This window comes from Thunnus maccoyii, chromosome 15 (genome assembly GCF_910596095.1).
Source record: "Thunnus maccoyii chromosome 15, fThuMac1.1, whole genome shotgun sequence".
NCBI lineage: Eukaryota > Metazoa > Chordata > Actinopteri > Scombriformes > Scombridae > Thunnus > Thunnus maccoyii.
The window spans coordinates 28,853,189-28,876,831 of NC_056547.1; the positions used below are offsets into that span (position 1 = coordinate 28,853,189).

Here is a 23,643-nt window from a genome sequence, read left to right on the forward strand (position 1 = left end):
CATGCTTCAGTTTTATGCATAACAGTGTATTAATCTCACATGCTCAGTCTAGTTTGTTTTATTTTAATTGATTTTAATTGTATTATTATTCACATGTTCAATGCTGTATTAAATCTGATCATGTCTACATTTATGGAGCCCAGCAGGTGCCATGGAGGAAAAAACAAATAACCACGGATGACTAGAGGTTGTTAGCCAATAGTTGTAGTCTTTGGCTGACTGGTTAGCGTAGCATGTGTGGTCTGGGAGACTGGGGTTTGAGACCTGGTGTGGGAACCCTCCTTTGCTACACATAGAGTTTCTTTTTTTTCCTCACTTTACCTACAGCACCTAATGACCATCTAGAGTAACTTATAATCACATTATAATGCACTATAACAGTGATTATAATGCTTTATAAAATGATTATAATGTATTACAACTATGACAATCATAATACACTGATCCTTGCAAAAAAGTGTCAGTGAGTGACCAGCAATGATGAAGTATTATACTTGACCTTATAAGTCATTATAAAATGCTTTAAATGTGTTATGATTATCGTTATAAAGCATTATGAATATATATGAGTGCTTAAAACTATAATTATACAGTGCTATACACATTATAAGTATGTTTATAATGCATTATAGACATGGGCTTCATAGAAATTGTCCAAAACATATTTTCTCTTGCAATTTAATTATACATAAATGTAATTTGTAGGAGACAGAGTTGCTTGACAATGAGAGGAGTTAAAATATTAAAAGCCTTTATTTAGTCTTGCATATAGGTTAAGACACCAATCAGTTTAAACTTCACTGGGTCACCGGGGGAGAAACGGTAAAAACAGCGTTACACCTGATACTCTAAATAAATGATACACAGGAAGTAAATATGGCATCGCATAATAAATTGACAACAGACACAAAGAATACAAATTTCACAATGTCCTCAAAATATTAATATCATTAAAAGAAAAACTATATAATGACCATACAAATCATATCATTCAGAATGATGCCGTTCCATCAAAAGGTACAATTAAGAATGTTTATAAAAAGGATTTCCTCTTTCAAACCTGGTTTAAAAATCCAGTAGATTTCCCTTCTCTAATGGACTGTTCAACACATTCTATTCTTTCTGCCCCCAAAAGGTGATCATTGTACCTGTGATATTCAGAAAAGTGTCATTCCATCTCGAAGTGGAGTCTCCCAGATCATAGACGACTGCGCTGATTACTGAGCTAAAACTTTACTCATCATCTCCCTGCAGGCAGACCTCTACCTATTTATACACCCATATGCCAGAGACGTGTAGGGACTTCAAAGGCAATTATTGCTTTGCACTTTTCATTTATTGCCTATTTTTTACAACCTAACTTTGTGGAAAGGAGAAGGGGAACAACAGGTTATGGAGAATCCCTTGGGAGCACTTCCCATGTGTCAGCAGCTCAGCTTTATCTCTTGGGAACACCCCCAACAAATAATTTTTAAAATATTTGTATGAAACAAATATTTGTATAAAACCCACTATTTGTGTTTTGTCGAATAATGCATTTGTATTCGGGCATACTCCTACTATATACTGTATGTGGTGTTAAAATGAATGAATAGTTTATTTTTGTATGTTTTATGTTTTTAAATCTTACAGGTTTCAAGTCTTTAAATAAATTACAGGTTGTTGTGGCTACTCCGGTTACTTACAGAGGAGTAGCCAGAGTAGAGCAGCAGGCTAGCAGCTGTGTTTTGTGCCTAGTAATGCTGAATTCATTATTCAAAATCATTAGGTGATCTCATTAATTACATTTGGCCCTGTCCCCTCAAAACTTTTTTAACCAGCTCGGATGCTACATTAGACCTTGTTTCAGCAATGCTGGCAAGCTTTGGCTGCTATCAGATAGCTGCACATATACTACGGTTGCTGATTTGTAATACTGATGTACTTTGATTTCATATCCAATAAAGCAATATACTATTTACTTTTGATATACTTAGAATTTTGACTTTAAAGGAGCAGTGTGTAGGATTTAGGGGGATCTATTGGCAGAATTTGAATATAATATTCATAAGTATGTTTTCATCAGTATATAATCACCTGAAACTAAGAATCGTTGTGTTTTCGTTACCTTAAAATGAGCCTTTATATCTACATAGGGAACAGGTCTTCTTCCACGGAGCCCACCATGTTGTGTGCAGATTCATGGATACATCCAACCAGAAAACAGAAAACACTCGTTTATACTTTTCAGTTTAGATTCAGTTTTATTATGTAAGGTTGAAAGTAATGTGGAAATAGTACCTGGCAAAAAGTACCTGGCTTTATAGAATGCTTCATTTTGGTGAAGCATTTTATAAAGTGTGGAAAAGAGTGAACCAATAAACTAGGGTTGATTGGTTTGTGTTTCAATATTACAGGTGTTGAAGGTAAAGTGAGTGTGCAACTCATTATGCTATAACTGTACAATGAAAATCTTAATGATGTCACGATCTTTACTAAAATGTACTTTGATTCATTACTTTGAAGCGGAGAGCTGGTAAATGACAGAGTGGTGTTTAATGTTATATGGCTGAGGGGTTTCCCCTGGAGCTGGATAAGCACTGGTCGGCCATCTGGTCAGAGCAGCACTACCCGAGAGAGCGTTTAGGGAGATAAAAAAAAGAAGAGGGAGGGGATGAAATACACACACTCACACACCTTGGGCCAAAAAAAGCACATGACAAAGCAGAATTACTATATTGGTACAGTGATATTTAATCTCTTCCCCAGACATTTTTTTGGATCTTTTCTCTGCTGGAGGAAAATAACTTTCTTTTGTTTGTCAATTACAGGTCAGTAAACTTGTAGCCATAGAACTGTTAATGTTGTTGTCATTCATGTTCACACTGATTACAGATAACTGTTGATTTTTGTCAATCAGTTTTGTGGACCCTTGTCTCATGTCACCCCCATCCCTCTCTCCACAGTTTCCTGTCACTCTCTACTGTCACCCAGGAAATAAAGGGAAAATTCCCATCAGTCCCACAAGAGCAGCGACGAACCATCTGTTGTTCCAACTAACTGGTGTGTCTCACCTGAAAATGAGATATCATATTTAGCTGTAATGCCTCCTGTCCTGTTGCTTTGGTGATCAAAGCATCACATACCCATCAAGTTAGCGTCCCGCTCTCCTGAAGTGGTGGAAGAAATTGTAAAGACTTAAAAAATATTGCACTGGTTTAACATTGCACACCTGAAACATTGTTAGACTCATGGACCCATCCAGCAGAAACAGAGAAATCGTCTTTTTTATTCCATGCGTTCTTCTTTGCCAAAACTTGGCACCTACATTACCCACAATGCAACTCAACTATGATCACTCAACTGTTCAGATTTGGGTTTGTGGTAGTAGTGGCTAATTTAGCCTGGAGCTGCTAGCCTCCGGCAGAGATGAGGGGTGGGCTACAGAGGTCTGGTAACCTAATTTCTTTTACAGTCTTTTCATTTTCAAACTTGTAGCCTTCAGCCCCAACTGACACTGATTCAGGTGACATCACTCGAGGCAATTTATCAGATTTAACACAGCTCCAAAAGACTTTACACTACTTTTTTCCACATATGCAGCAGTATTCCTCAACCCCTTGAAACGCATGCTGATGTGTAAAACTGGTGGAGATCCCCTTTTAGTACTGCAGACAAATATAGTTAGTTGTGTTATTTATTAGTCATGGTATGGCATAGGGCCTTTCTCCATACAGAGGAAGTTCAAAATGGCATTCTAACTTGAACTCGGTGGTCCAAACTCCTGCAAATGGGAGGATGTTGCACAGTTATCTTGTAACAAGGACAACAGCGTTCTTGCCTACATCATCAGCTTAGCTGGGCTCCGGTAATAGTTATCACAATTGTAAGACTGTTGTGTTACAAAATTATCTCAACTCAGAGGTTCACTTACTGTGTTACTTACTTTCAACCATCAATGTAATGGTTGGACTGGGATGACAGTACTTTTGCCCAACTAACAGGTCCATCTCTGAAAATGCCGAAGCAAATTTTCAGGTATTTATTTACTACTTGTTTTTGATGGTCAACTACATATTCAAAATTTCACCAATGAATTTCTCTTGGAACTGTACATATTCAAATTGCCACTCCTCTGAACACTACAAGGACTTATCATCCACAAGTGCATAACAGTTTAAATTGAAGTTCATTATTGACCTTGGAAACAGCAATCAAAACAATCTCACCACAAGGTCCATTTAGTGGCCCTGTATCACACAATCTTCTTTAGTAGCTGATGGTTTGCTAGTTGTCACAGAACATGATACAATGGAACATGACATGACTGAAAGCTCCAGGAAAGCTACTAAATGGACTTTATGAAGCTGTTTTGTCAATTACGTTTCCCAAGGTCAAGAGAGAATTTTTTAATCTCAAATTTAAATTGTAGTTGAAAAAAATCTCAAAACTAATTTTGGTTGTAGTGTTACGGTTGGACCATACTTGGCTGAATGCTGACTTTGAATTGGGACAGTTCTTGAGTGTGACTCCAGTACAGACAAGAATGCAGATTAAGAATGGCCTATGATTTGACTCCAGTAAAATCTGAGTAAAATCTACTTCTGGTTTGTTTCTGCAACAAACCTTTTCTGTGTCAGTCATGATGTTGTAAATCCATAGTTGCTGTCAGTTACACCAAATCCTCACAGATTTTAATATTGATTTATATTTAACAAGAGCATTTAAAAAGAGCATTTATTTTCTAGATGACCCTAAATTGTACATGTATGGTTTATAATCCATTAAAAAATGATTCTAACTAATCTAACTATTCACATCATATGTTTATTTTTCATCAAATCGTCCTGGTTGTCCTTTGCAATACTTTCATTTTGAAGCTTGTAAGAGTCTTTCAGAAGCAGATAAATGGAAGTAGTAAAAACTGCTTTTGGACTTGGACTGAATGAAAAAAGTGTTGAATGTGTGCTCAGTCAACCAGTTAATGCCTATTCTTAAAAATGGACATTTGCTCTTTGTCATGTTTTATTGTATCTGATGATTTTCCATCAGAATTCACATAAAGATGTCTTACCAGAGCAGAATCATTTTTTTTTTCTCTTGCTACGGTCAAATTGCATTGACATTTTAAGATCAACTCGGTATTGACCTTGGCGACTTTTATTTTGCAATCTTATTTAATAATATGACAGATGATGTGTGGTCTCATGAACTGTCTTTGATGTGAAGCTGTAGACATATCCCTTATTCTTCAGGATCCAGATCTGCCTGCGTTGACCCTGCAGAGTCACCTTGGACATAACAAATGATACAGACAGGTCACACTGACGGCACAGATGCAGCTGAGGCCATGTGAAGCCTATCACAGGTCACTTCTGGAAGGATATTTCTTGTTTGGTTGTTTTTTTTATTTTTTTTTTAATGAGGAACACAGTGGAAAACACCAAATGAAACAGGAAATATGTGATTCAGTTCTGGCTTTACAAACATGAGTGATCATCCACAGCTAGTGCTAAATGAATGGTAACCATATGTTTGTGTTGTAAATGTAACATTACCCTACTACAAATAATGTAGCAGAGAAGAAAAAATATAGTAAGAGAGGAAGTTATATATTTGTTTTTCATTCAAACATACATCAACAACATACAGATAAAAACACAATGCAAAAAGCGTTGTTTGTCTTACTTATAAATATACTGTTGCTAACAACTTAACACTAGAATATGGTGATGTTATGGTGTTAACAATAGTTACAGTGGTGACCCATGCACAATCAAATACAAATCCTGATGATTTGATGAAATCCATTCCATTTTCACAACCTGAAGTCATGTAACATTCAGACAGCATTGCAGGGTTTTAAGACTTCTAGATTGTAAATTGTTTTATGCAGTGTACCTTGACAGTGTACACAGTATATAACAGTATGTAACAAACAGCGGCATTGCCACCCCTAAAGCTCCGCTGCAAGCATGGCTAAAAAGCAGAGGTCTTCATTTGTTATAGTGACATGATTGTGCAGCAAAACACACTTCTGATCACACCCAACCTCAACCAGCGGCGATGCTTATGGCTGTCCAGTAAGTCATTTTTTACAGTGCAAAGAGAGTCTCAAGGTTTAGGAGATGTTTAAGAGTCATTGCATGGTCAGTAGTGACAGCTTGGGGATGTTCACTAAGGATTAGCTGCCTTTTTTTTGCATTTGTCCTAATTTACCAAAGGAAAACTGTGTATTTCGGCTCATGCAATATGTATTTTAAGTCAAACAGTAATTAATTGCTGGTTGGTCAAACTGTATAAAACCATTTGAACAACAATTCCTTCAGTGCATATTTTAGTATATTTGAGGAACTCTTGATGAAAAGTTTCCTCTGTTCAGCTTTTGGATCTTTCTGTTTATCAGTATAGTATTGTTTTCTTCCTAAAAATCCAACTAACTAAATATCAATAATAAAACAAAGCAGATAAAGAAATTACGGTTTATTTCTTTCTGTGACGCTGAGGAAGTTTAATAACAAAGACATATCTGCAGAAAAAAAAGAAGATCAGTCTTAATCTCTGAGCGGCACACAGCCAATGGACTCAGATCAACCTCTGGGTGTCAAACTAGAGAAGATCTAGTGTGAGTGAGGAAGTGGACCACAGTGCCAGCTGTCACACAGCTCACCTTAAGACTCAAAATACTGTGTGAGAGCGCTTTCTAACCCCCAGTCAGAAGACATCTAATTGCTAATCTATAATCCTTTTAATACGCTTTTGCCTTTTTCCGATTGATCCTTTTCCAACTGGAACAGCAGCACCGGGGGCTACATTAATCCTGTTATTGAAAGCCTGGAGTGTGGCTCTAGAAATCCAAATAGCTCTTTTACCCTTGTCACCCACACTCCCCACCCATTGGGTCCCCGGTTATTGTCTGTAATTGATAACCCCATCAAAATGAAACAAAAGCAACATAAGACAACAAGAGCTTTGTTCAGCTGCAGAAGAGAGGATTTTTTTTCTGCGTTGTATCTGTTGACAAATCTTTCCTTTTCATGAAACAATATGTATTGCAGTTTGTAAAGTGTAATACTTTGCCATTCATGTAATTGGTGACTCTGTTGAAATGTGGTCAGGTACTGTATGCAAATTATTTGCCTGAGGATGGGGGCTGCACCCTTATGTTTCATTTTTGAAAAAGCAAAACTCTACCCAATTATTATTATTATTATTATTATTATTATATTTGGACCCTCCCCAATATCTAAAGATAATGTGACATTATTGAATTGGTTCATCTGTTTGTTTGTTTTTTAAATAAAGAGCCACGAACAAATAAATCCATATTGCACACTAAAGCATTTTTAACTATAATCATTTTTTAATAATAAATTGCCTTTAAGTTCCTTTAATTTTTAATAGCATGAGAATTGATAATATAATATATATTAAGGATGTGCAGAGGGCCCAGTATTTGTATCTGTATTTGTATTTGTTGAGGCAGCAAAATTATTTGTATTTGTATTGGTATAAAAGTAGAAACAGGCTTAAAAATCCTGTTTTTGTTTTTGTTATGCTTTTAATTTTAGAAAATGAAAGTGTTACAATAAAATGTTCATGAATAAACTGTCTTATGAAGGAGGTCCCCACACTGGATCTCGAACTGGAGTCTCCCAGATCATAGACGACTGCGCTGATAACTGAGCTAAAATTTTACTCAATCACCTCTACCTATTTATACACCCATAACACAGAGAAAGCACAGCATGTAATGTGTAGGGAGGTGTTTCAAAGGCGATTCTTACTTTGCACTTTTCATTTATTGCCTATTTTTTACAACCTAACTTTGTGGAAAGGGGAAGGGGAACAACAGGATATGGAGAGTCCCTTGGGAGGACTTTAAATGTGTCAGTAGTTCACCTTTATCTCTGGGGAACACCCCCAACTCTGGGAGTGATGTCCAAATTAGGAAATGTGCATCATGTAGCAGGTGGATGTGACTCCCCTCGTTGAGACCTGCTGATAGATGTAACAGCAAAGCAGAGGAGAGAGACTGAGATAGTGATGTAACCCACCTGCGTGCTGGTATTTGAGGGGTTTTTTTTCTTCCCAAAAACAAATATTTTTCAAAATATTTGTATGAAACAAATATTCGTGAAAAACCCACTTTTTGTGCTTTGCCGAATAATGTATTTGTATTCCAGCACACCCCTAATATATATTATTAGAATTGATAATTAAAATAATTGTTAACTGTGTCTATTACAGTTATTTATCTATTTATTTTGTTTTGTTTTAATTATTTAACTGTATTTTACATATTTCTGTAAAACACTTGGGTCTACTTCTGTTGTTTTTAAATATATTCTAAAAAAATAAATTTGACTTGACATCACTAAATCTTGCAAGGTTAGGCTGAAATAAAATATTTCTCCAGCAGGAAGAAAAATTCCATAATTCCTCCATCCTGCCTAATAATTTTCATACAGTCCTTAATCTGAGACAAACATGAGGTCATCTTGGTTCAATTAATAATTGGATTAGAGAGCTCAACAATTCAAACCCAACTACAACACACTAAATGTCAGCACACTGAATAACAACTAACATTTAGCACAGGTAATGATGTGTGAGTGATACCAGCTGAACCTCAGAGAGCCCTGACATTATAGGGATACTGAGATTTTCTCACCTTTTGCCGTTTGCTAATCATCTAGACAATACTGTATTTCAAAGTAAAACATGTTTAGTTCCAACATCAATAAATCAGTAGCATTTTATTTTGGGACATTAGCAGGCACTGTGTTTTTTAATCAGGCAATCCAATTCAAATAATGTGTTTTTAGTTTTTGTAGAATCTCCTGCAAATCTCTGTAACCTTTGACCTAGACTGTCCAACCACCTTCTCGATTGATTTTTTTATATCCTGCATAGTGAAAGATTACAACAGAAAAGGGATGAATTTTGTTTTATTTTAACATTGCAGTATTGCCAGTGATAGCCTATATGTTTACTCACTCACACAACCAGGTTTGGACAGTGTATTAATTACCTGACAGTATCCATCATAATTCAGCATCCTCTGTAGCTCTAATGTTCATGAAACAGTAGTAGACAAAATGATCACAGGTCCGTTTAGTAGTTGTTCTGAAATGTTACATCATATATACATTGTAGATGTTCAGAGATCAAATCTTAAGCCCACATGGACAAGACATCCTTAACTCTTTGAACCCTAGGCTTTTTTTGCTCACTTTTCAATCGCTTTATTTACAGGCTTTTAGCAGTGTCACTACATGCCATGTATAGTTATTTTCAGAATACATTCGGCTACTCAGAAATGCCAGATTGCATGTGAGTTGTACTATGCATGTTTTAGTTTTTGTGAAAATTGTTTTGTGCAACTTCAAACTGAGTTTTTTTGTCAGTATGTCCACAGCTTCTCAACACAAAAATAACCAAATAACCAAAAATAGATCATATTACTGGATTTTGTTTTATTATTTTTTGTCTTTTATTGGAGTAATCTAGAACTATGTTTTGGAGCTACAGTTCCCATAATGCTGGATAAATGGATAAAGGCAGGAAGTGATGTTGCAATGGAGTCAGTGTGTGGTTATCTACATTCTGGAAAACTGTCAGTATGAAAAGTCCTGCTGAATGAACTATTAGCACTTCCTGTTTGCACTGTGACCATGCATGTTCAGACAACTATCACCGGATTACACTGACACTGAAGAAAACTCAAAACATGACGATTAGTGTACAAGGTGAGATCCGCAGTTATGGGGAGCGTCTTTTTTAAATTGACTTCAAAGCGGATTTATGATCGCGACATCAGAGATATTTATATCCCAGAATAGTGAAAATCACACTTAATCAATCAAGATGTGTGTCACGTCTGTGCGATATTCAGAGTTATGACTCTGAGAAGGAGTGTGCTTATTGACTCAGTTGCGTCCTTTGGGTGCGATGGGTTAAAGCGCTCAGAAAAATGAAAATTTGAACATCTACAACTCCATGACTACTAAGCAAACTCCATCTGCATATTTTTTTATTCTGGGGTGAATATCTTTGCATGATTTAAACTTCAAAAAACTCCTTATTTATCTTACACTGGTCCTTTATGCAGCCCCTCAGTTCAGCCTCTTTCTGAAACAGGCTGTTTTAGCTCCTGTCTCTTTAACACCCCCCTTCCTGATGAGCCCACTCTGTTCTGGGTGTAGAGGCTTGGCAAGCTTCCGCTGGCTCTGGAGGCTACACGCACTGAGTTTTGAAGCACATTTTCCGCTGGTCCAAATGAAAATCCACTCATATCATTCGGCCATGTTTGGATAGCACGTGATCGCCTGCTGACAGCATTTGATTTTCCTGAGGGGGACACAATGCATTGTATATTTCTTTATCCTGTCAACCAACAAGTTGAACACCGATCAGTCACCAGTCAACACCGGTCAAAAACGAACGAACGTGGTCTTTGCAAAAGGTAATGATGTACGTGTTTAGTTGCATATAGAGGACGTGAGATCCGTTAGATCAGATGTAGGTACACTTAGCTACATTTTGCGTTTGTACTCATTCTGTTTTATGAATAGTTGTGTTTTTTTTTTTTATTTATTGTTTAACGATAAAATGGTACATAAAAGAAGTCATCTTTTAAATGCTGTGCTGAAAATGTCTAAATCTTACCGCATAATTATCTACTGATTACACTAGCATTGAAAGGTTGTGGAGAGATGTCTGGATGTCAGTCTACAGTGGCCCTACAGGTTGGATGGTATGACTTCTGGTCTATTTTCAATGCATCTTAATCACATTTACAACGTATAAAATCCTGCACCCTACTTTTGTTCCCCCAGCCTGCAACATCACTGCTTACTGTTGCTATGGTAACAGATACCGGTTCAGTAGCTAATGTTAGCTTAGCTGAATCTACATATTAACAGTGAACAATAAAACTACAATACATTTCTAAACCAAAGCAACTATCAACACCAACAGCCATTCTATCAAAGACCTTCACCAGGGTGCTGTCACTTGTCATATCTAACAACAGTTAACGTAGCCTCACTGAAACAATGTAACTTCACTAAACACGGTTCAGTTCACATAGACATTACAACTACATTAGTAAGGCTCCACAACTAATAAGATGTGAAGTGCTTTGTGACTTTTACCCACCTGAAAGAATAAATGAAAAATATAAAGGATGAGGTGGCTGATAACTGCCAACTGAAGAAGCAGCCAAGCCACCGCTTTAGAGAACTAAACATTGCCCACAAGCATCCTCGTGCCTTTCATACTCAATGTACCGAAATACAGAAATGTATACGAAAGTGTGTGCTAGATAATATACAGAACAAATAAACACACACTAGTAATCACTGTATGACATTAACATAAAACTGTAGCCCACCTATCCCTAGTCTAATCAGGGAAGGGACCTAATTTATTTAATGTATAATAAATACTACTTAAATGTTTCTCTTTTGTTTATATACACTTTTGTATTTGTCTTGGGTCCCTTTATTCACTGTTAATGAACTGTAACTCACTTATTAGGCTCTGGTTTACTTAACTCTTGTATTAAATCTATGCACTGTAATCTACTTGATGAATTAGACTACTGCAATGAAATAGGTGTATCACTCCTTTAAACAAAGCTGTCACTGATATCCACTGATAAATATCTCTAGTTAAAGAAATGACCAAACATCAATTTATTTTAAAATAAAATAAACCCCCCGTTGCAGGCCTGATTCGATGCTTGGGAACGGAAAGGCCCAAAACTATTTGGCCGCTTCACTCAAAGAGCAACAAAATAAAATGTGTTACCTTGGTCATGAAGTGTGACTCCAATCAGCAGTTTCTACCAGCCTCGGTCTCCGGGAAGGAACAGGATGCAGTTTATACCAGCCTTGGTCTCCGGAAAGGAACAGGATACACGCTGAAGTCCAAAGATGGCGGGTCCGGCCCATGTAGTGAAAAGTCTCTCTGAGCGATGACTTGGTAGCTCATAGCACTGTCCGATAAATCCTCAGGGTTTCCACGACGAAAACGATTAACTAAAGCCTTTAGCATAAACTGGGTTAGCTACACAGTGGCTATAAGTCCATTCACTGTGCTAATGAATGCTAATAAATCACTCGTGTGTTAGCTATCCATTCTTTGTGCTAATGAATGCTAACAACACACGTTCGGCTAATGAGCTAATAAACAAACAAACGTGAACAACTGTACAACAAACTTCAAGTAGAAGTATCTTCAGCTGCTCGCAGAAAATATGTAGCCTGAGTATCCTGGCATAGACTGTCGGGTAGATAATCTCAGGCACCAGCTACACATTTGTTTGTAAACACTGCGCATACGTCTACTCAGTCCGTCAAGTTACATGACTTTTTCTCACACTCTACTTCCTCTCTCTCTTTCTTTACATACACCTGTGCGATCCCCACCCACTTCAACCAATGAATGACCAGTATTAAACTTACTCTGGAATACTACTTCCTTTTACGACTATGAACTCTTCAAAATAAAATGAAATATTTATAACCATACATCTGCATGTTTTTAAAACTTATTTATTACATTGAACTTTTTAATTTTTTTAGGAAATAGCTGTTTTAACCATATTTATGATGTATCTTTTAACTTTAATTAACTTTCTCTTAACATAAACTTTATTACAATATATGGTATTTTTAACCTGGCTACAAAACAATGAACGCACGTTACTTATCGCTGATTATTTAAAAAAACAAACAAACAAAAAAAACAGCTCATAGAAAGACTGCGTGCTCTTACTTTGAAATGCTGAAATGATGACATCAGCATGCGACGGCAAATCCACAAGTGTAGACCTGAGATCCACAAATGTTTTTTCGATTCACAAATGCCTGTTGGAAAGTTGTAAATGTTAGTAAGATATTCACAAATGCTTTTCATTTCATAAATTTCATTAATTAATGAAATTAATTAATTTAATGTATTCACAGATATATTTTTTTTATTTGTGGAATTTGTTTGTGTATTTGCAGATACGTTTTATATTTGCAAAATATTTTTGTGAGTTTACAAATCATTATTAGTTATTAATTATATTATTATCATTATGAAACAAATCTATCTCCATACATGACAAGCTGATGTCAGGAAAGTAAAAGAGACCGTTGCAACTGAAGCACAGGGCTGGCTGAAACATGGGCTTTGTCTAACAGGGAACATTTTTAGATGACGTTCACCTCAGGTTTTGGAACTTGAACCATGTTTCACATGGACATCTGACATCATAACAGTACAGTATAAATGAGAGAAAATCACAAAAGCTTAATATGTCCACTATAATATTTTTTCTGTCTTTCCTTGCTCCTTTTCTGTCTTTCTTTCTTGCTTTCTATTTCTCTTCCTCTCTAAGCCTGTACTTTGGCTGACTAGGTGTCAAGTGTCCAATCAGAGAGCTGAACAGCCACTTGCCCTTGCTTCAGTTGGCTCATCAGGGACCTCATCAGGCATTCCAGTCGCCCGAGGAATTACATTCATATCGGGCAACTCAGCAGGAAACGATTTACATCCAATGCCAACATTCACTGCAGAAAGTAGTGTACTCTTTACAAACATGGAGATGATGAGGAGCTTGTGGAGGGTCATGTAACATATTTGACCTTGATACCACATGTGGTGGCTCTCGTTCTGTCTCAGACCAACAATTCTTTATGTTTGAGCGGGACAATAATATTTCGCTCACCTTAAAGCATGTCATTGTTTCATTTGCAAAGCAGTAGCCACTGTAACCACAAGTGACAATTACAGGTTAAACGGACTGGTAAATGGACTGTATTTATATGGCACCTTTCTAGTCTTCTGACCACTCAAAGCACTTTACATTACATGCTACATTCACCCATTCACACACACAATTATATGCTGATGGCAAAGGCTGCCATGCAAGGTGCCAACCTGCTCATCAGGAGATCTAATCTAATACTCATTCACACATACTGATGGTACAGCCTTAGGTAGCAATTTGGGGTTCAGTATCTTGTACAAGGACACTTCAACATACTGACTGAAGGAGACAGGGATCGAACCAATGATCTTCCGATTAGTAGATGACCTGCTCTACCTCCTGAGCCACAGCCACCCCATAGTGGGATGGCCACAGGATAGTGCTTAAGGCTCAATGTTAGTGTTGTATAGAGTAAAATTTAGCATGAATGTGATTGTAATGTGGCACAAGCAGACAAGAGTTATAATAATAATAATAAGTTTATTTAGTATAGCACCTTTCACAGAAATGAAATTCACAAAGTGCTTCACAGGAGTAAGAGTTAAAAATAAGACCATAAAAACATACATAGAGTAAAAACATATGCCACAGGTTAAAATTAACCTTAAAAAACAAAAAACAAAACACAGGCAGCAAGGTACCTCAAGTAGAAACACATGAACAAATGATTATTACACATCACACACTCCAATCACACAACTCAAAAAGACACAAAAGCCAATTAAAAAAGATGGGTCTTCTATAGAGACTGCTGACCATATATGTACAGGAAGAGAGTTCAATAGTGTTGGAGAGATGAAAGGGACCCAATATTCTTAGCTACCTTGGGAGCTATACTGTCAGAAACAATAATGAGAACCTCTGTCTTGTCAGTATTAAGCTGTAAGTAGTTGTTTGACATCCAGTCCTTAATAGCAGTCAGACAGTTGTGCAGCGCAGACAGTTTATCAAGGTTATCAGGCTTAAAAGATACATAGAGCTGAATATCGTCAGCATAACAAAGATAGGAAACATAACTAAATTTGCTGATAACCTGACCTAGGGGGAGCATATATACAGCAAAGAGAATAGGACCCAAAACGGAACCTTGCGGCACACCACAGGAAAGAGAAGCAGTTTCAGACGTGTAAGGACCAAGCGACACAGAAAAACTCCTATCTGCGAGGTAGGAGGTGAACCAGTCCAGGGCGCTCCCTGAGACACCCACACATTGCCTGAGCTTTTCAGTCATTATTCTGTGATCCACAGTGTCAAAAGCTGCGATAAGATCCAGCAGCACTAAAATGGAGCACTCACCCACATCTGAAGACATCAATATGTCATTGGAAACTCTGAGAAGAGCAGTTTCGGTGGAATGCTTCTGACGGAAACCTGATTGGAATTTATCAAAAATGTTGTGTGCAGACAAGACAGCAGTGAGCTGGCAACAACCTTCTCTGAAATTTTAGAAATAAAAGGCAGCTTGGATATAGGTCTGTAGTTATTGGGACTGTATGGATCAAGGTTCGTTTTTTTCGGGAGGGGCTGAACAACTGCATGTTTGAAGTAAGCTGGGACACAACCAGATTGCAGGGAGCTGTTTATAATGGAAACCAGGCATGGCCTAATACACTCAAGTGCATTTTTGAGCACAGAAGTGGGTGAAATATCAACAGGGGAGGGGGAGGATCTCATACTACTCACCAGATCCGTGAGTTCTTGCATGGAAATAGGAGAGGGGAAGAAATGAGGGGATAATGCTAGCTCTGACATCTCTACTTTTATCAACAAAGAAGGAAAGAAAATTGCTGCAGTCCTTATTTGACCAGACAGGCACATCCGGAGGTGCCGGAGTTACGATGTTGTTAATACAGTCAAACAGGACTTTGGGGTTGCGCTTACTGGTGGAGATGAGGTTGGAAAAATAAGAAGCCCTCGCATCTTTAGTCAAGTTGTTTAGCTCGGTTAAAAGGTCTTTGAAGTGAAGATGGTAAACATTGAGCTTAGTGGATTTCCACAGTCGCTCTGCCCCCCCACATCTATGCCAGAAACAATGAATGGTGTCATTTATCCAGGGAGATGAATTTATGGATGGAACAGGTCGCAATTTATAAGGAGCCACTTTGTCCAAGATTGTGGAGCAATGAGAGTTAAAAGACTGGACTAGACAATCTGTGTCTGCTTGAGGGAACACTACTGCACTCGGGTTAAAAGCTGCAGAAAACTTTCCAGCTGTGAAGTGATTTAAGATGCGAGAGCATTTCAAACTTTTACTAGGCAGAGAATCTAGGTTAAAAGACAGGTTGAACAAAACACAACTATGGTCAGTAATAGGCAGCACCTCAGAACAAACAGAGTCAATAGATAAACCATGTGTAAAAACAAGGTCCAGGGTATGCCCCCTTATGTGTGTGGGCCCAGACATGTATTAAAATAAAATTAAAAGACTCAGTGACGTTAAAGAAATCAGCAGCAAACCTGCAAGTGACATCATCCACATGAATATTGAAATCACCAACCAAAATAACTTTGTTCAAACTTTTGATGGAGGATAAAAAATCGCTGAATTCAGATATAAAAGAACTGTTAAAACCAGGTGGTCGGTAAATTAAAATACAATAAAACAGATTAGAAAGACCAGCTTTGGTTAACTGCAGTTCAAAAGAGGTGAAGATTGCAGTCTTCACCGTCCGACTCTGAAAGCAGTTCTTCAAGGCCACAGCAAGACCTCCACCCCGGCCCGTGGATCTCGGGGTGCAGATAAAAGTGCAATCAGGCGGGCACAGCTCAATAAAAGGGCTGTAATCCATACATTTCTGCCAAGTCTCAGTCAGAAACAGAAAGTCCAATCCTTTTGAGATGAAAAAATCGTTCAATAAAAGGAATTATTTAAAATGGAGTGAGCGTTCAACAGTACTAACCTGAGGGGCACAGAGTCATTGTTAGCAGCAGCCTGGGCCAAGGGGCGCAGGTATCGCGGGTCTGATCCATCATGCACAGAGGAGCGTGGACGGGGTGCCCTGACCCTGATAACTGGAATCAGTGAGCCAGGACTTGAAGTGGGAAGATGGACAGGTGAAAGACTTACTGCTGGTGGAGGACAATAGGGGGTGCTGGCGCAGGAGACGATGGGATGGGATGAGACAGGAGAGGAAGAGGAGGGTTTGGAGCGGGTGTGTGCTGTGTACACAGTCATGCACGTGGAGCAGACTGGATCGCATGCTGAAAATTTGCCAACAGCATTTGAATACCCTGCCGGTTGGGATGAATCCCATCTCCTTTGAAGAGCTATGCACAATCTCAGAACAAGTTAAAATAAAATACAAGTTACAATAAAAAACAAGTTTTGAGCGCTACATGTGGAGTGGAGCCAGGTGTTCAGGCTGAATGCGGCTAAAGCGCTCAGCTTTAGCTGAATTTCCAGTGTCCTTTAAAAGGTTAAAAAGGAGATTAAAGTTGCTTTTGGTGTGCTCAGACTCCCGACGGAACGTGTCGTTCGTCCCTACATGCAGCACTATTCGTGTGATGGAGGGTGGGAGTGAGGGCAGCAAGTAGAGGAATTTATCCAGAATCACAGGTACTATGGCACCAGGGAAACAGCGAATAATAGCATTAGTGAAACAAATGTGCCTGGTTATGGAGGACGGCTGGGACGGCATCGGAGTGGAGCTGTGGACTGGGGCCATTCCCATGCCGACCTCCGGATCAGTTGGCAGCTCCAGTGCAGCGGCGGAGGTGGTGGTATCTGGTGGCCCTACAACCAGCTCTCGTTCGGAGGAATGACCATCTGCTTCGGCCTCAGGACTCTCCAGGTGGGCAGTGCCGGTGTGCATTGAAGGCAGCCAAGGAAGGGTGGCAGCAGAGGCTGAGATCAATCGTGACATCGGGTAGGAGAGCGATTGGGCCGCCGGGGCGATAAGGCTGGAGGATTGCATATGGCAGATATACTTTGCCTGGGCGGTGGCGATGGAAAAAAAGCTGTCAATCAGCTGATCCTTTTTTTGGAGTTCTGTCTTCATGTGGTGGATATCCTCCTTCAACTGTGAGTACTGATTATTGCAGTCCACACACAGCCATTATAGCTGAATTTACAGCAGAATTCAGGTGATTGAAAATCCGTATCCAGTTAAACGATAGGGTTAAAATGACCAATATCTAAAAGTGCATTAAAATGGATATGGCGTAAAACTGGTTAAAAACTGGATAAAGAAGCAATTTCTGACACAGCTTCTGGCGGGACACAGGTTCTGGCGGGTAAACATAGATGCCAACGCATGCAAGTCAGCAAACTCATATTGTCACTTACAGCAATATCTATCTTGCTAACATTAGCTAACAAGCCACCATAAGCTACTGGTCATACCAGACCAAGTAATCTAAGACTGTAGCAGTAAAACCCCAGTGATGATGATCAAGGTTGTGTTTTAACCGATAATGAACTACTCAACCAATTTAACCTTGCAATCTTACATCATTGTCAGACTTATGATGGACAGTTTTTAGAAAAAGGATCAAAATTAAAAAATCCCAACAATACCCACAACTCAATTCAACTTGATTCACTCAACTCCAAAGATTCAGGTGTGTTATGCTAGTAGAATGTTAATGTAGCCTCAAGCCGCTAGCTATGCTAGTACATTCACCATCTTAGTATAGCATGCTAAAATGTGGAACATCACTGAGGGAAATCTTCTGGATTGGCTTCCAGCACAAAACAGAAATGTAGAGCTGTTCCACCAGCACACACTGAGCTGAAGCTTTATGGTAATGGATCTATACAGTCTTTAATGTCCTTATATGTAAGGAAAACGTGGTCTTCATACCAAATTCACACCACGCTACTAGCCTAAGATAAAGTGTCTCATTAATTTACAGCAATTTTACCAAGCTATAACCTTAATTTGACAATGATCCATTGAAGCTTAAACTGATCTATGTAGAATATTTAAATGGTAACTAGTAAAACATTTCCATTTTAAGTTGATGCTGTATTTTCTTATTTAAATTTCACTTGTGCTGCTGTTATGGCTGCAGGCAGAGTATTTTATAGTGCGTGTGAACGCAGAGTGTAGCATCGTTTATCTTTTTATGGGCTTAGCAGATAATGAACTTAGTTCTAACTTAATAGTATTTTACTACAAGTGTGGAATAATGGCCTTATTTCTTAAATATCTCCATAACACATGCTTATAATCTCCCCCTATTACCAAACACTTGAGCCTGACCCCTTGAGGTCAAATTGATGTGTGGAGAAAGTGACCTGCCCTGCATTTGACTCTATTAACCCTCAGTCAGTAGAGCCTGATAGCTCTGCTAGTACTAGAGTTCATCAGCGAGAACGTTTATAAAGAGGAGCAGTTTACAGCAGTTATGGCAGGAAATGTGCTTAAATAAAGGAGAGGAGGAGGAGAAAGGAAAAGATCAAAAAGATAAGCCCTGGAAGGGATGTAGCAAAGAGGGGTGTGTACTTTAGCAGGTAATTAATTCTCCTAGATTAAAATGCTACATGTTTCATCAGACATTTTCCGAGGCCCTGAGGCAGTGCTCTTTTAGACACAATCAGTATTAATTAAATTGTTTTCCATAGTGTTATTGAACTTTTAATAAGGATAATAAACACCCATTGAGAAGCCCTTTATAGCTGTCTTGAAAGCTCTCTTGAGTCCCTTGGGAAATGTATATCATTAAATATGAGGGTAACCTTTACCTCTGTGTCATTTCAGACTCACTCATGTAGGTCTAATGGAATTTGAGAATGAGAGTGGGAGGACATCATAAGTTTGATAAAGTTTGTCAAGAAGCAATAATTCAGGTGATTTTCACTGCTGTGCCTCTATTATGTGGTCATCATATGTTAAATAATGATTATGTCAAAACATAATAGGTACTAAAGATGTCCTACATAAGGGGCGTAAGTGCTAATTCACTTGTTTTATCAGCCTAAAGAAAAGAAGGACCCCACTGATCTCTTTATAAATTCATGCTCATGCACTATTCAGATTCCAGTTAAGATCCCAAAAAATTTTAGGCTGAGTTTTTGGTGTTTAAAATGTTACACACTGGTAGTCATGAGAGACCACAAAATGAAAAGTATGAACAATCAGATACCAGTGAATTTCAGACTGACCACCATGTACAGTATATCTGAGTTTATCAGTCAAATTATCAAATCATATCAAAAATATTTATCCATCCTCAATCCATAATATTTAAAGCTTTCCTTATGTATAAGAAAATAAAGACAATGTAAAAAGCAATACATGGTATTGATATAGTCTGTGGAACTCAAAATAACTAAATTTGAAGCTGTACTGATCCATATTTTCATATTAACAATTGGTCACTGTAATGTGTATAATGTGCACTGTAGTGCCTGTAATGATAAACCCACAGAGAATTATCAGTAAATCTGTGGTTTGTCTCAGCTCTACAGAGCTTTTTGGCCTCTTTTAGCTCCTTGTTTTGGTTTCACAGCCTGCAAATTCAACTTTCATAAACCTTGTTTCCAGCAGCAGGTGAAAAAGCTCTTACAGTATATACTAGTGATGTCACCATACTGGAATTACCACTGAAGTTCCACCGCTCTCAAAACCTGATTTGATACCGTGGCAAAACCAGGACATACTCCTTTATTTAAAAACTTTTCATAAACATTAAGAATTGAACAGAAACATGTGTGCATACAGGCTGCATTAGAGTAAGAGTTACAAATTAAATGTTGGCATGTAACCTTCAAGTAGAAAGCAAAGCAGCCCAATAAACAGTCATTTCAAACTGGAGGAACTGTATGAAATGTCATGCTGTAACAAAAAAATACAGCTGTGTGATTCTGTGCTCTCATTTTGGTTTCTTGTAAGTATGACCGAAACTTTAGGTGTTTCAGCATTTAAACAAGCACACTCTGGCTATATTAGAGTAATAACATATAATATAAGAGTTATAGAGTGAGGTGTTCATACTACTGATAGGCCTAACTAAAAACGCTGGTATTAGTATTAATTTCTAAATGCTGGTATTGATTTGGTATCTATGTATCTGTGTATTGATTCTTGTGAAATCCCTTAATTATTGACTTTTTAATGTGGTTGTCGAGTTGTTTACAAGAATGGTTCCCAAACTGGGATCTGATGACCACCAGAAGTCCTTGAGAGGGCTGCAGGGGTTCCCAGCAAAAGCACAAACAGATTAATTTCACTTTTATTACACTAACTTCAAGGGAATGTAGCTTCTTAGGACAAAATCCTCTCAAACATGGGTCTGTGGTCTATTGTGCATCTATTTTGGAGGTCCTTCACATGAAAAGTTTGAGACTGCCTGGTTTCTCAAAATCCCAAGAGTTCTTGATTTTTCTAGCTTCCATTTATATCCATTGCTCACTTTTTGCTCCTTTGGGAAGCAGTTATGTTTTGTCAGGTCATGTCATGTAATGTCTTTCTATTCAGAACATTCAGAATTTGTAAATCTGAACCCATGATTTGAAGGTTTTTGTTGTTTAATAAATTAAATTCTGAATTAATTTTTTTTTTTTTTTTACAAATTTTTGCTTTGATTCTTTCTTAAATTTAATAGCTAAATAAGTAAGCATAATAGTATGCATATTTATAATATTTTTTTCCATTGTTAAACATTACCATTTAGGTAGAGGCATTCAAGTTATGAAAACAGAATAGAAAGTATTTTGTTTTACTTTTGTACGGCACTTTGCAGGTGGGACGTAGATCTTGATGGCTAGCATCATTAAGGTCTTTGATAATACAGTAGTCACCCTCAGTCCAAAGTGGCGGAGGCATAGCTCTGCTGCTGCACGCTGATGTTGCAATGGCTGATGAAGCTTTCACTTCTTATCAATGTTCAATGTTCTTTGGTGTAACTGCACCCCTAGGTCTGAGCCTAACTCCACTCACAGCATAATTTTGAAAAATACTAAAAAGTGGGCAAGGGACTGAGGAGAGGAGAGGGGAATGGAGAGGAGGGGGGAGCTCAGTGGTGTACAATAATAATAATAATAATAATAATAATAATAATAATAATAATGATAATAATAATAAAACCTTAAATCGTGGTGTAGCAGCTCTGCTCCACAGTGGACAGGTTCAGTTTCAGGTTCAGCTGACAGACAGGGCAGACAGTTTCGGTGGAGCTCCAGTTACACCATGATTTAACATTTTAAAACACAATTTCACCAGGGCGAGACGTGAGGAGGATTTCTGTTGTTTTTGTGGCTGCCAGCAACTATTCCTCCCGTGGAGAGTTGCAGACTGACAGACTGTAGCTGCCATTAGCTCCTGAAGCTAAAACTGTCTCTTTTGATCAGCATATATTTGAAAATGAGCACGGGGCTGGGGGAGATGGGCGTTAACATTCTACCATCTATATAAATTTCATGACGTAGAGAACTCCCAAACGCTCGACTCTATGTTAGCGTTGACTCCAACTTTTCAAGGCCGACTTGAAACAGCAGATGACAGGTTGAGCTATTTTCAACCATGAAATGCTGATTTTTTTTTATAAATTTGGTGTCAAAGTCACTATTAACACCAGCATTGATGTGTTTCATCACAGTACAGTCTAATTTAGTTTACAGCTCAAAAAACACATTTAAGTGTGTAATACTTCTTTAATGGCTCTCTGGTTGACTTTTTGAGCCCTTTGTACATACTTTCCATGAGTCAACAATTCTGAAGGCCAACAATACTGTTTTTTAGTATCTGTCTGTCTATCCATCACTGCCATTGAAAGACATCTACATGGAAAGTTACCTGCAGCTGCCATACTTTTTTGAATAAAATTATTTTTTGGTACAAAATGTCCCTTTCTTATATTTCACAAAATGCCAGACAGTATAAATGAAAAGCACTCCTTCAGTTTACTTTTGCCCTTTGAAAATGTCATGCAAATACTCAAATGCATCATTTTCTTTCTCAGTCACAGTCAGGTAACATTCAGGGACTAATGTGTTCCGCTAAAGAAAGAAAGTGGAAGAGCTCCTGCTGAGGACAAATATGACGAGATGCAGGGAGGAACACAGATGTAGAGATAGTTTGTTTCTGTGTAGAGAAGGCCTGAGAGCTAGGGGAACGCTAGGAGATCTGAATAACTATTCCAGTTGAACTTTTTCACTGTGCCGAAGAGACCTTCAGGGACCTCCATCTGACAACTTCCAGGAGCCTTTTCACCTACCAATCATACAAGGTCAGCCAGGGACGGGAAATAGAAATTGCAGTTAATATTGTATTAGTATTTCTGTAATTATATCATTTATTTCAGGTTTAGTTTAGCGCTGTAGAATTTCAATGCCCTTCTTAGAAACTTCTTAGAGTTAGGGATATGGGAGTTTCCTCCCATACCCTTTAGGGTGCTTCTATCCCTGAAATTGTCTGAATAAAACAAAAGAATCCTAGAAAACAAACATCTTAATGAGGTAAACATCTTGTCTGACCCAAGATGAACCTTTTCTTGTCACTTACAATTCCATTTGGCCTCTCCATCGACATTGTCCAAAACCTTTCCGCGAAGTGACGAGCAACGGTTTGGGGAGGATTTGTAATGGCCGGTATCTAACTGTGAAGATTCAGAAGTGATTAATGAAAACTAATATTTCATGGCAATTAAAATAATTAAAGCTGGAGGGCTTTTTGCTGTTAGGCTGGATTGCTGCAGGAATGAGGTGGCAACAAAGCTGAGAAGCAAATTGCATTAGTAAGTTGAGGAGAACTGTATTAAAATGCAAATGTACAGCTGTTAATAGTTCTTCAAAAACCAATAATCCCCCACAGTCAGTCATGTGTCAAAATGGTTAATGGAAAAATATCCCAGAGGCACGCGGGGTCCTTTTTCCATTCCGCTTTTGATTAAAGCAGAAATTCTGTTCGGGGAAAAAGCGCGGTTTAGGTCAGCATGGGATTGGCAAAGATGGC

General features: G+C 38.1%; 1 long non-coding RNA gene across 1 annotated transcript; it reads right to left on the reverse strand.

Moving 5' to 3' along the window:
* Positions 1–2,223: 2,223 nt before the first annotated feature.
* Positions 2,224–7,387, reverse strand: LOC121912608. The gene is made up of 2 exons (XR_006100120.1): positions 3,054–7,387; positions 2,224–2,606 (listed from the first exon to the last, which is right to left on the reverse strand). It is a non-coding gene; the product is annotated as an uncharacterized LOC121912608 (long non-coding RNA).
* Positions 7,388–23,643: the final 16,256 nt, after the last annotated feature.